The sequence below is a fragment of the Rhincodon typus genome, chromosome 13 (genome assembly GCF_021869965.1).
Source record: "Rhincodon typus isolate 14 chromosome 13, sRhiTyp1.1, whole genome shotgun sequence".
NCBI classification, from domain to species: domain Eukaryota; kingdom Metazoa; phylum Chordata; class Chondrichthyes; order Orectolobiformes; family Rhincodontidae; genus Rhincodon; species Rhincodon typus.
In genome coordinates this window covers 59,181,376-59,193,258 of record NC_063344.1, presented here as the reverse complement: position 1 = coordinate 59,193,258, position 11,883 = coordinate 59,181,376, and the positions used below count along the sequence as shown (strand labels likewise).

The 11,883-nt window shown below is 43.1% G+C and overlaps 1 protein-coding gene across 7 annotated transcripts in view; it reads left to right on the top strand.

Moving 5' to 3' along the window:
* Nucleotides 1-11,883, top strand: part of LOC109935897 (heparan-sulfate 6-O-sulfotransferase 1-like) — a 310,111-nt gene that overhangs the window by 230,889 nt on the left and 67,339 nt on the right. The window contains exon 2 of one of the 7 annotated variants that reach the window (XM_048604346.1): nucleotides 684-776. The exons of the other annotated variants lie outside the window; for them this stretch is intronic. The gene's annotated coding sequence lies outside the window, so the exon portion shown is untranslated. The remainder of the gene's footprint in view (nucleotides 1-683; nucleotides 777-11,883) is intronic. 7 annotated transcript variants of the gene reach the window in all.

Sequence of the window (11,883 nt, the reverse complement as noted above, 5' to 3'; positions counted from 1 at the left end):
GGTCTAGGCCCGAAACGTCAGCCTTCCTTCTCCTCTGATGCTGCTTGGCCTGCTGTGTTCATCCAGCTGTACACCTGGTTATCTCTGTCAGGTTGTGTTAGATGTCAGATATCCATCTGAACATAGAAAATGAGGAAAATGACATTTTGATTTCAAAGTTTTGTTGAATTTAGATTTTCTCCATCAAGATCAGAAATTGCCACAGGAAAAGAGTAAAATGGTTAAATGTGAAGATACTGCTGTCTAAAAGACAAGGAAATTATCAACGAATTTAATAACTGGTCAATTCTATAGGTACTACCAGCAGGCCCCTTAGAAAGTAGTGTTTAATTACGCTGTTTCACTGTTTATGCAACCAATATCCGTACCCATCTGTAAGCGTTAGCAAAAAGAGCATCTAAAGCAAATGAAGTTTGATAAATGCTTCAAGAGTCAATTTGAAAAGCCAGAGTAATCAATAAAAGAAAGGAGCAAATAAAGTGTCACATTCATCAGAGTTCGTGCATTATATAGAGTGCTCTTCCTGCCCCCAGTGATGAGCTGAAAGGGTCTCAGTTACAAGTATTGGGGTTTGGAAAGTGCTATCATTTCAGAAAGAGGTGTCATTTTGGCTAAATCTAAGCATGCTGTTTATTTCATAGCTGACAGAACCCATGAAGAAAGATTTCTTTTTAATTTTATAGGGCATGTGGAGTGACATTAATTACAGCGCTTTTACATAGAAACGCAACTGGAAAAACTCACACAGAAAGTCTGGAGCCGTGCTTCTAAGAAAGGTAGTTTTGCTTGGAGACCGAATCTTCCAGAGAACAAAAATGCAATCCTGCCACTTTTATTGAATGCTGCACTTAAAGGAACAATCCTTAGTGTTGTATAAGAGCTTCGGTACTCTGGAGTGACCTTGCGATGAAGTCACAGAACTACACATCACTCTGTGTAAATATTACAGTGTGGGTGGAGTTAGAATATATTGGAGGATTGTAGACCTGAAGGAACATTCCGGGAGACCACTACAGTGAGACTCTGTTAGAAACACAGAGCACCTGGACTCGGATGCACAAAGAACATAGATTAGTCATTAGCTAATGTAAGTACAAGACAGATCTTTGTATATCTATGATTACCATGTATCTCAGTATAAAGGTATAATAGTGTTACTTTGAAGTTAAAGCCTGAAGGTAGAAGTAGACTTTGCCTTCTGACGAGCCAGTCTGTAAAGAACCCAACTACTATAACTTGGGTTTTAAGGGATTGTTTCAAAATACTATCAACGACAACAATTAATATGGTGCCTTTAACATAGTGAACTCACCGAGATGCTTCTGTTAAGAATAATCAGACAAAAAATAAAGAGCTAGGAGGACAGGTGACCAAATGCAGAGAGACATATTGAGAAAGGTGTTCAGTAAGTGATTCCAGAGCTTTGAGCCTGGATAGTTGAAGACACAGCCACGGTTGGTGTGGCAAAGAGATTTTGTAAAAGGCCAGAGATGGAGGAAAACCAGTTCTCATAAGGGTTGTCACGTGATAAAAGATGAGAAAGAGTGAAACCATGAAGAGATTTAAAAATGAGAATTGGAATTATCAAGTAGAAGCATTTGTGAGGTGAGGAGAGGTGGCAAGCATCAATGGGAGCACTGGAGAGTCAGTGACCATGGGTTATGCGTTATCTAAAATATGACATGGCCACCAATGTTCAGGATCAGTTCGAGCTTCCCAAGCGCTTTCATGTGTAGATCCAAGCAACACTATGGTTTTACTTGGAACTTGGTGATCTGAATCTTAGGTTTCTTTTCTGTAAGTCAAATTTGTGCTGAATTTTTTTGGAGGTTTCTAGCCAGGAGGTCTAGCAAGTTCTCTTGCCCTATCTTACCAAACTGGCCTCATTAATTATCTACCACATCCATATGGCATCTCTCGTATCCGATTTCAACCCCATTACACCACGCTCCATTCCCAGCACTCGCCACTCACCACTCACCTAATATCCCAGAATTCACCAGCATCGGTTGAGCCTGTGCCATCTTTAAAAGTCCGGGGAAGCCCTGTCATTCAGGAACTGCCCTGCACGGTAGATGACATTTGCCCTGACATGGCAGACGGGGGAAAATTGTCAACTCATTTTATGGGTAGAGGCCTGAAGGTCCTGCTGGATGGGGTCGAGCCCGGGTGGGACTTACCCGCTCCCCGAACCAGCTTTGGAGGCCATTATACCAGATCATGCTCGCCTGGTCCGAGGTAGCCACCCAGTTTAAAGCAATCTCCGTCATCTGGAGGAATGTCCAGCAACATGGGAAGGTCAGGTATCCTTCTCCACTCCACCAGAATAAGTTCGCATGGTGGCTCAGTGGTTAGCACTGCTGCCTCACAGCGCTGGAACCCGGGTTCGATTCCACCCTCGGGTGACTGTCTGTGTGGAGTTTGCACATTCTCCCCATGTCTGCGTGAGTTTCCTGCAGGTGCTCCGGTTTCCTCCCACAGTCCAAAGATGTGCAAGTTAGGTAGATTGGCCATGCTAAGTTGCCCGTAGTGTTCAGGGATGTGTAGATTAGGGGGATGGGTGGGATGTGCTGAGGGTTGGTGTGGACTTGTTGGGCCGAAGGGCCTGTTTCCACACTGTAGGGATTCTATGATTCTATGATCTTCTGCCTGATAGGTTGTACACATTGTACCTCTGCTACTGTATCCACCTCCCATTAAGGCTCATGTTCTACCACTGTCATTAATATCTGCAACATGTTCCTACTCACTCTGACTATCCCAAACTCCGCATACTCTCTGCATTGCCTAATCACTTGATCAGGGCACCACCAGTCATACCTGTGCCATGCACTTCCATTCCTGTCTTTCTCATTCCAGAATTTTAAAAATAATGCCCACAACAGGGCAGAAGGGGTCAAGATGACTGGTGTGCTCCACATCATTTGGCTCCTCGTCCATGATGAGATGATCTTGAGTCTGACTAGCCCGATCAGGGCCTGGACTTATATCGGAAGATGCCCTTCACTTACTGTGCCGGAAGCCCCTGAGCAAAGGCTGAGGGACTTGACTGAAGCCCACCAAAAACGATGACAAGTTTCCTGGTTTTATGTTTATGTAACAGCCTGGCAAGACAGAAACCATGTGAGCCTGGTATCTCTGGCTGAGGAAGCAAAGCATAACAAGGCAAAGCAATACAAGGCAAGGCAGAGGTGCTGAGAGCAACCATTTAGGCTTGAGCAAGAGCAAACGAAGAGTACAGAAACGTATCCTGGTTCAATCCATGACCTGGGCACATGGTGCTGCGTGCACAGTGTCCATGCTGCACTATAATGAGAATTGCTGAGAGAGCATTAAAATACAGAAGTGTTTTGTAAGCGGATTGGAAGTATGCCATGAAGGTTGCTAGAGGCTGGCCAATGTCATAGAGTCATAGAATTATGTGGCACAAGAACAGACCCTTTGATCCAACTTGTCCACACTGACTAGATACTCTAAAGTAATGTAGTCCCATTTGTCAGCATTTGGCCCGTATCCCTCTAAGCCGTTCCCATTCATATACCTGTTCAGATGCCTTTTAAATGTTGTAATTGTACCAGCCTCCACCACTTCCTCTGGCCGCTCATTCCATCCATGTACCATCCTCTGCATGAAAAAGTTGCCCCTCAAGTCCTTTTTAAATCTTTGCCCTTTCACCTTAAACTTATACCCTCTAGTTTTAGACTCACTCATCCTCGGCAACAGACCTTGACTGTTCTCCCTATCCATGCCATACCCTTCCTGACTTTATAAACCTCTATAAGGTCACCCCTCAGCCTCCAATGCTCCAGGGAAAAAAGCACCAGCCTATTCAGCCTCTTCCTATAGCTCAAGCCCTCCAATCCTGGCAACATCCTAAATCTTTACCCTTTCAAGTTTAATGATATCTTTCCTCTAGCAGGGAGACCAGAATTGAATGCAGTATTCTAAAAGTGGTCCATCTAAAGTCCTGTACAGCTGCAACTTGACGTCCCAACTGACCAATGCACTGACCAATGAAGGCAAGCGTACCAAACGCCTTCTTCACCATCCCGTCCACTCCACTTTCACGGCCAATTGAGCATCAATTTCTCCAGTCATCCAGCATTCCTTACACTGTCTTGTATTTGTTTTTTGGTATATTCTGTGTCTGTGGACTGTTTAAGGTGATTAGAGTGATGTGGTCTTCCTATTGGATGTGGGAGATTAGGGAGAATTTCAGTGTTCCTGGAGATTACCTCTGCAGGAAGTGTGTTCAGATGCGAATCCTATCGGATTGCATAGATCAGTTAGAGTGGCACTTAGAGGCACTGAGGAATTTACAGGAGACAGGGGGTGTGATGGTTGGCAGCTTCAGGAAGGTGGAAGAACCACAGATACAGTCAAGTGAATGGTTTACCACAGAAAAGGTAGGAGAGGTAGGCAAGTAGTGTAGGAGTCTCCCCATCTCAAGCATGTATGTTGTTTTGGATACGGTAGTGGATGATGGCATCTTACGGGAATATAGCACTGACAGCCACGTTTCGGGTACCGAAACTGACTCGACTATAATGAGGGATATGTCAGGTTCCAAGCGATCGATTGTGGTAGGGGACTCTCTAGTCGGAGGCACAGATAGACGTTTCTACAGCCAACAGCAAGGCATCAGAATGGTGTGTTTGCCTCCCTGGTGCCAGGGTCAAGGATGTCTCAGAGAGGGTGCAGAATATTCTCAAAGGGGACAACGACCAGCAGGAGGTCATTGTACACATTGGTGTCACCTACATAGGAAGAGAAAGTGATGAGGTTCTGCAGAGAGAATATAGGAAATTAGGCAGGAGGTTAAAACTTAGGTCCTTGAGAGTAGTACTATCTGGATTACTCCCGGTGCTATGAGCTAGTGATGGTAGGAATAGGATGATAGAGCAGATGAATATGTGGCTGAGGAGCTGGTGCAAGGGGCAGGGATTCACATTTTTGGATCATTGGAATTTCTTCTGCAGTAAAAGTGACCATATAAGGACGGTTTGCACCTGAATTGAAAGGGGACCAGTATTCTGGCAGGGAGATTTGCTCATGCCATTTGGGAGGCTTTAAACTGGGAGGGGTGGGGGCAGTGACGGTGGGACCCAAAAAGATAGTGAGAAACAAGATAAGTCCGAGGCTAGTTCAGTAGAGAAGAGGAGCAAGTTAAATAGTCAAGGCAGGCCAGAGCAACGGAGCAGAGAACAAGGTAAGACTGATGAGGGCAGAGAACAAAGTAAGGCAGATGAACTCAGGAAATGTTTGGGATCATGAATTGGGATATCATAGCAATTACAGAAACATGGCTCAGGGATGGACAGGACTGGCAGTTTGATGTTCCAGGATATAAATACTATAGGAAGGATGGAAAGGGGGCCAAGAAAAGAAGGGGGTGGCATTTTTGGTTCAGGATAACATTACAGTTGTATGGTGGAAGGATATTCCTGGGAGGACGTCTAGTGAAGTTTTATGGGTTGACCTGAGAAATAAGATTTTTATTGGGATTGTTCTATAGGCCCCCCAATAGTCAGTGGGAAATTGAGAAGCAAATTTGTAAGGTGATCTGAGATATCTGTAAGAATAATCGGATTGAAATGGAATTAGGCAGGACCCTTTGAAAAGTTGCTTGGGAGAAGCTATTTGCTGGTTAAGGGCTGGTTGGAAAGTGGGGCGCCTACAAAAATAAGATAGTGAGAGCCCAGAGGCAGTACATTCCTGTTAGTGTGAAGGGCGAGGTTGGTCACTGGACCTGGGTTGCCTGTGGAGTTTGCTGTGAGATGATGGTGTTCAACATGGACGTCCTTTGGAACGAGCTGTGAGCAGAACTCACCTGGTACCCACTCTCACTTCCATGTCGAGATTTCACAACCTCGATCTTGTTGGAGAGTTTCATAAGATAGAAGGCTGAATGTTAATGAGGCCAGTCATTCTATCAACAAGACGTTTAACAAACACTGTTACTGTCACTGTCATTTGGCAAGTCCCTGCTTGCTTCACCACATATGAAAAGCAGAAAAGATAGCATGAGTTGCTGCCATCATTAAGTCAGGCATTGTCAGTTGTCTTGTTGGATTCTGCCACGTATCTTGCCATTGCCCTCTTTGCTCAGCCCCCTCTGAAATTTCTCTTTGAGTCTTTAACAAGGATCTTATTCAGGCTATTTTGTGGCATTGCTCATAGATAGCTAAGGGTCTGGGACATTGTGATAGCCGTTGCTCATCCGGCTTGTCGATTTAAGGGAATTTTCTGAAAATTTCCAGGAAAAGGGTCCCGACCGGAAACGTCAACTTTCCCGCTCCTCTGATGCTGCCTGGCCTGCTGTGTTCGTCCAGCTCCACACTGTGTTATCTCTGACTCCAGCATCTGCAGTTCTTGTTATCTCTAAGGATGTAGTAAAATTAATTTGAGCTGTGCAACTCTGTTTTAAAGAGTAATTGATGAGGCCAGTTTTAGGCTGAAGATGTTCTGGCTAATGACATTTGCCAACTGAAGTATTTTCAGTTAATGAGGGACTTTGCACTTCCAAAGACCTGACATTTATTTTAAAGTGTGGCACAATAATTTTCAGTGCAATTAACAGAAAATATATATTGGATATCCAGCTTCTCAGGTCATGGGTAAATATAGATACTGTTTGCTATAAATAGATACTTAGCTTAAATAGGATACACAAATTCCGTACGCAGTTTTTAAATACATAGATGTGATGCTGATACATTTCAATTCATTCACACTCTGCAGAAGCTCACCAGTCTCTGTTAACTCCCTTCCCATCACCATATTAAATGTAAAACTGCCTCTGGTATTCTTCTGCAAAGCTCAACCACTTGATGTAACTTCAAAGTCTTTTTCTTGACATGCTGATTTTCCTTTCTTTCTCTTCTCTTACCCTCCCACTTTCATTCCTTGAAGGTTGTATTTCATGATTGACTTTTCTTTCCTTAGTCACATTAATGAGTTCATCAACTGCTAGGGGCATCACAACTAAGTCTGATCCAGCTTACCACGTACAGCTATGCCTTACGTGGTAGGGGACTCCCTCCAGGAGATTATTGAGTCCATTCCACTTCAGAGACCTGGGCACAAAGTCTGTAATGATATTTCAGTACAGTGCTGAGGGAATTCTTCAATGTTGGAGGTGCCATCTTTCAGATGAAATGTTAACACAGGACCCTACCTGCTCCTTTGGTGGTCATAAAGGATCTCTGAGTACCGACAAAGAACAGCAGGGTGTCTTCCCCAGTGTCCCGACAGGTAGTTTTCCATTAACGAACATTTCTGAAACAGATTAGCTGGTTATTGTCACATTTCAATTCAGGGAACCTTGCTATGTGCACATTGGCTGCGATGTCAGAATCAGTGTAGCCTTTATTGTCACGTGCACTCAAATGAGTGCAGTGAAAGTTTGTAATGTCACCTATCGGTACCATCTTAGGTACAGCGTGCCCAGGTACAGGTACTTAAGTGTATCACAGAATTGAAATAGTTAAAAAAAAAAGGATTAGCATGGGAATGCAAACTTTAAAAGTCCAAAATGAGAATAAAAAGTGTCTATAAAGTACTCAAGTTATAGTTTTTATAGTCCTTTTCCAACATGAGTCCATTTTCTATTTGCCAACAGGGACTCCACATCAAATGTGTAAAGGTGTTTTGGATGCCCTTGAGATCGTGAGAAGCACTATAAAGCATGATATGAATGTTTTTTTTCACACAACCTTGTGGGCACATTTTAGTTTAAGGTTTGCTTCAAAATGATAAAACCTAACTGATTTATTTATTCCTGAGCCCAAGCTGTCGAAACCAACCAACCCATCTCTGCCTTGATAGAGAGCAGTTTAAAGAAAGTACAGAATAAAGCTAAAATGGAGTTCTTGTTGATCTGGTTGTCTCTGCATCACCTCACACAGTAAATCTATAAATTGAGCCATTGGGAAGCTCAGTACAGTGTTGAAAGATGTGTTAGAAAATTCAATTACTGCTGGATATAAGACATAATTGGATTTTCTTTAAGATAATAAGCCTATATATAACACCTACATACATACATATATAATGGACTATCAATAAGTTACCTTTGTGAAGTGTGTGTTGTGGAAGAGGTACCTCACATGGGTCGGGAACTGGGAAGAATTAATTTAAATCCTGCTGTGTTTTGACCAATGCAGTGCAGGGCCTATTTCACAGGCCTCTGTATGCTCTTATTTTTTTAACTAATTGTGAAAGAACCCACAAGTATTGTGCCCTGAATCAAAGGAGGATTTTCTCGTGACCAGTGAGCAGAGGAAGGTCTTGATCAAGGCTATCAATTTGCAATCAATGCAGAATTATAGAGAACCACAATCTCCAAGTGGTTAGCTAAAATATTGGATCGTTAAAACATAATCTTCGCAAAACCAAATATTAAATGAAGTCCTGATTAATTAATTATCTATTGCGTAAATCTTTGATGCTTATAGCAATGAAGATATGAACAAAAGGTGCAGAAACATTCTGACCTGCTCCCTGCAGACAATTGTGATTGAAGCAACTGAGTTGTTGGGTAATTGAGAAGCTTCTATTTTAAGATTGAAGGGGATGGGGGATGGGTGTCTGAAAGAATTAATGGTGCAGCGAACTATTTGCTGGAAGTTCCCATACATCAAAATCGAGTTTGACATTCAATCACGATAGAGCCATAGACATAATTATAAATGGTGAAACTTGATTCCCCCAGCCACTAGTAAAAGTTTGTGAACAGTGTATAATAAAAATTAAGTCTTAACTTGGATGAATGTGAAATCGGTGCATTAGAGGTTTATCTTGCTGGAACTAGCGGACATGGTTTTAAAAGGGGGGACCTCCCACTTAAGATGGATGATGTTTTTTCCACTCTGAATGTCATGAGTCTCTATTTCCTGGACAGAAGTGGAAACAGGAGCACTTTTGGATATTATCAATCAAGTCTGTTCAGAGACGTAACAACACCTCTGGAGCAGGTGGGACTAGAATCTGTGCCTTCTGGCTCAGAGGTAGGAACATTGCCACTGTGGGACAAGAGCTCCTGGAAGCACTTATAAGGTAGCAGTAGAATCGATTCTTGAATAATGAGGGTGAAATAACTCTACAGAGGCCAGTATCCTGACGCCAAGTCACCCTTTATTTACACGTGGAGAGTCCTTGCCACTGGTCCAGCTGCCTCAGAGCCAGCTCTCAGCCTCAGCCAGGACTCCTTGAATGGACCAGATTATCAGCCCCAATCAGGGAACTCATATTCCATGAGGTCCACCTGGTTGACCTTAACACAGTCAATTCAACACAATATCCTTTCACTGTCATGAGTACTCCACTGTGGGAGGACAGTGAAAAACTTTTACAACGGCTGCCTTCTTATGGCAACATCTTCGGTACAAGTACCTTGGTACAATTCTTGGATAGAGCAGAGGAATAAAAATAGTTGCATTACGTACAGAGTAGAAAAATAAGTTAAAAAAGGAAATTATTAAAGGGTTAACAATACAGTAAGGTAGGAAATTTTAAATAGACGTTACAGTATAGCAGCTCGGCGCAAGACCTCCACATGTGGTCTGACCGCCCGCACCAGACCCCAGCCCAACAGCCATTCCCGTTCCACTCTAAGCCCCATTTCGCCCGAAGCCGACCCACAGCTGCTCTACGGTAAGTGGCAGGATTGACCCCTCACACTGGTGTCCGTCCAGGACACGCTGCCTGCGCGCTGCTCTGGGGCTGTTTCCCATGTGCTGCTGCGCGGTTTCTTCCCCGCACTGCTCCGGGCTCACAGCCCACTCGCTGCTCCAGGGCTCACTGCTCGCGGTGTTCTGGGGCTCAAGGGGCATGCCTGCAGGCCCGAGAGCACAAAGCCATGCTGCCCATGCTGGTTCTGCCACGGGACTCAGCCCACTCGCTCTGCAACTCCACTTTGCAGGTGGATGGGAGGGGTTGAAGAAAGGGAAAACCACGAAGAGGAGAGAAAAAAAAATGGATAAGAGGTCAAGGGACTGGCAAGCAGAGGAGCTCTGACTGGAGCGTCCTACTCTGCCACCACCAATCACTCCAAAGGGTGTCAGTGGGCATCAAGGAAAAGGCAGGAATGATGAATTTGAGGCAGAATCACATCACCATGATCTCAGTAAGTGGAGGAGCAGCCTGAAGGGGATAAGTGCTTCTAATTTGGATATTCATGTATCTACATGTATTTCACATGGAAGATTAAAATAAAGAGCAACTGAGAATGGGGAATGGTTGGAGTACCAAAGGTTGGGTCGTTTAAACCACTTTATTCCATCAGTGATAATAAGAGTTTAAAAGCTGACTCACAATTGTAATACTTGTGATTTTCCATTGTGATCTGTTTTCACTGTCACAGATATGAGAATACACATGGAGACAGCATCAAAAACAATACTTATGTGTATTTATTTAGTCCCTTTAACACAAGATGTTCTAAGTTGCCTCAAAGGAGCACAATCATAAAAATGTGCACCGGATCAAGGAAGGCATCCCTGCTACAGGTCAAAAAATAAATATTGATGCTGAAAATCTGAAATAAAAACAGAAAAGCTCAGTATATCTGGCAGCATCAGTATAGAGAGAAACAGTCAACATTTTGGGGTTGATAACTCTTTAGCAGAATGGACAAAAGCCGAGATGCTCAGGTTCGAATAGAAAACAAGCCAGAAGGATTGAGCAGGGGGCGAAAGAGCTAAAGGATAGGTGTGAGGTAGGGCAGAAACAGGAAAGATTACATGACAAGAGGGATAATGGTGCAAGACCAAAAGAGGTGAGAATGGAACAAATCAAGATACATAAGATGTTTAAGAGGAGGTGTCAATGGGGAAAACAGAGTTATGTCAGCTTTACCTTCCAAACACAAAACCAAAAAAAAAACACAAAACAAAATAGAGACAGAGGTTATGATCTGAAACTGTTGAACTAATTGCTGAGTTCCGACAATGTCCCTCCACCTTAAAATGAGCTTTATTAGAACAGTGTAGGATACTAAGGCCACAAAAATCAGAATGGCACTGATGTGACAAATTAAAATGACAGGTGATGGTCAAAAGAGTAGGCTTGAAGGGCCATCTTAAAAACGGATAAAGAGAGAGGGAGCAGTAGCGTGTTTTAAGAAGGGAATTCCAGAGTTCAAGACCCAGGCAGCGGGAGGGCAGGGCTGATGCTTTAGGGAAGCAGGTCAAGGATGATGCCATGATCTCCCCATGGCTTCTGGTAAATTCACCATTGACATTGGAAGGAAAGTTAGAGGTAAGTTCAAAGAAAAAATATTAAACATTGGTTGCCGTTTGGAAATGTGGAAGTCATACAGACCACAACGTATATGTGAATAGAGCAGCTATTAGCAGTTTATACCCCTTGTTAAAGGAGTGCATTTTCAAGTAGCTTTGATTTTTTTGTGATGAATTCTGTACGCTAAAGCATTTAAAGATGATGAAAGTAACATGACATGCATTTGAGAGCAAAAAAGCCGTATATGAAATGGGCAGGAGAGGCTGAAGCTACTAGAGCTGCCGTTGTTGACATTCATTTCCATTGTGGCCTCTGTTTTGAGGTGATTGATGGTTCGTAATAAAGTCATCAACACCTCCTTGTCATTTTGTGAAGTGTTTTACTGTTCACCTTCACTTAATCATTGTCCTTGTGTCATTGACTTATCTGGCAATGTCTTAACTCTCTGAAGGAGAGCAACAAATGAACTTGAGCAAAATAATGCAGACATTAGAGATCTGAAGTAAAAACAGAAAATACTAGCAATATTCTGGCAGCATTATTCTAGAGAGAAATGGAGTTCATATTTCAGGATTAATGTTTTAAGTCCAGTTCTTCAGAACTGTTCCAAAGAAGATTATTAAACTCCAAACTCTGGTTCTC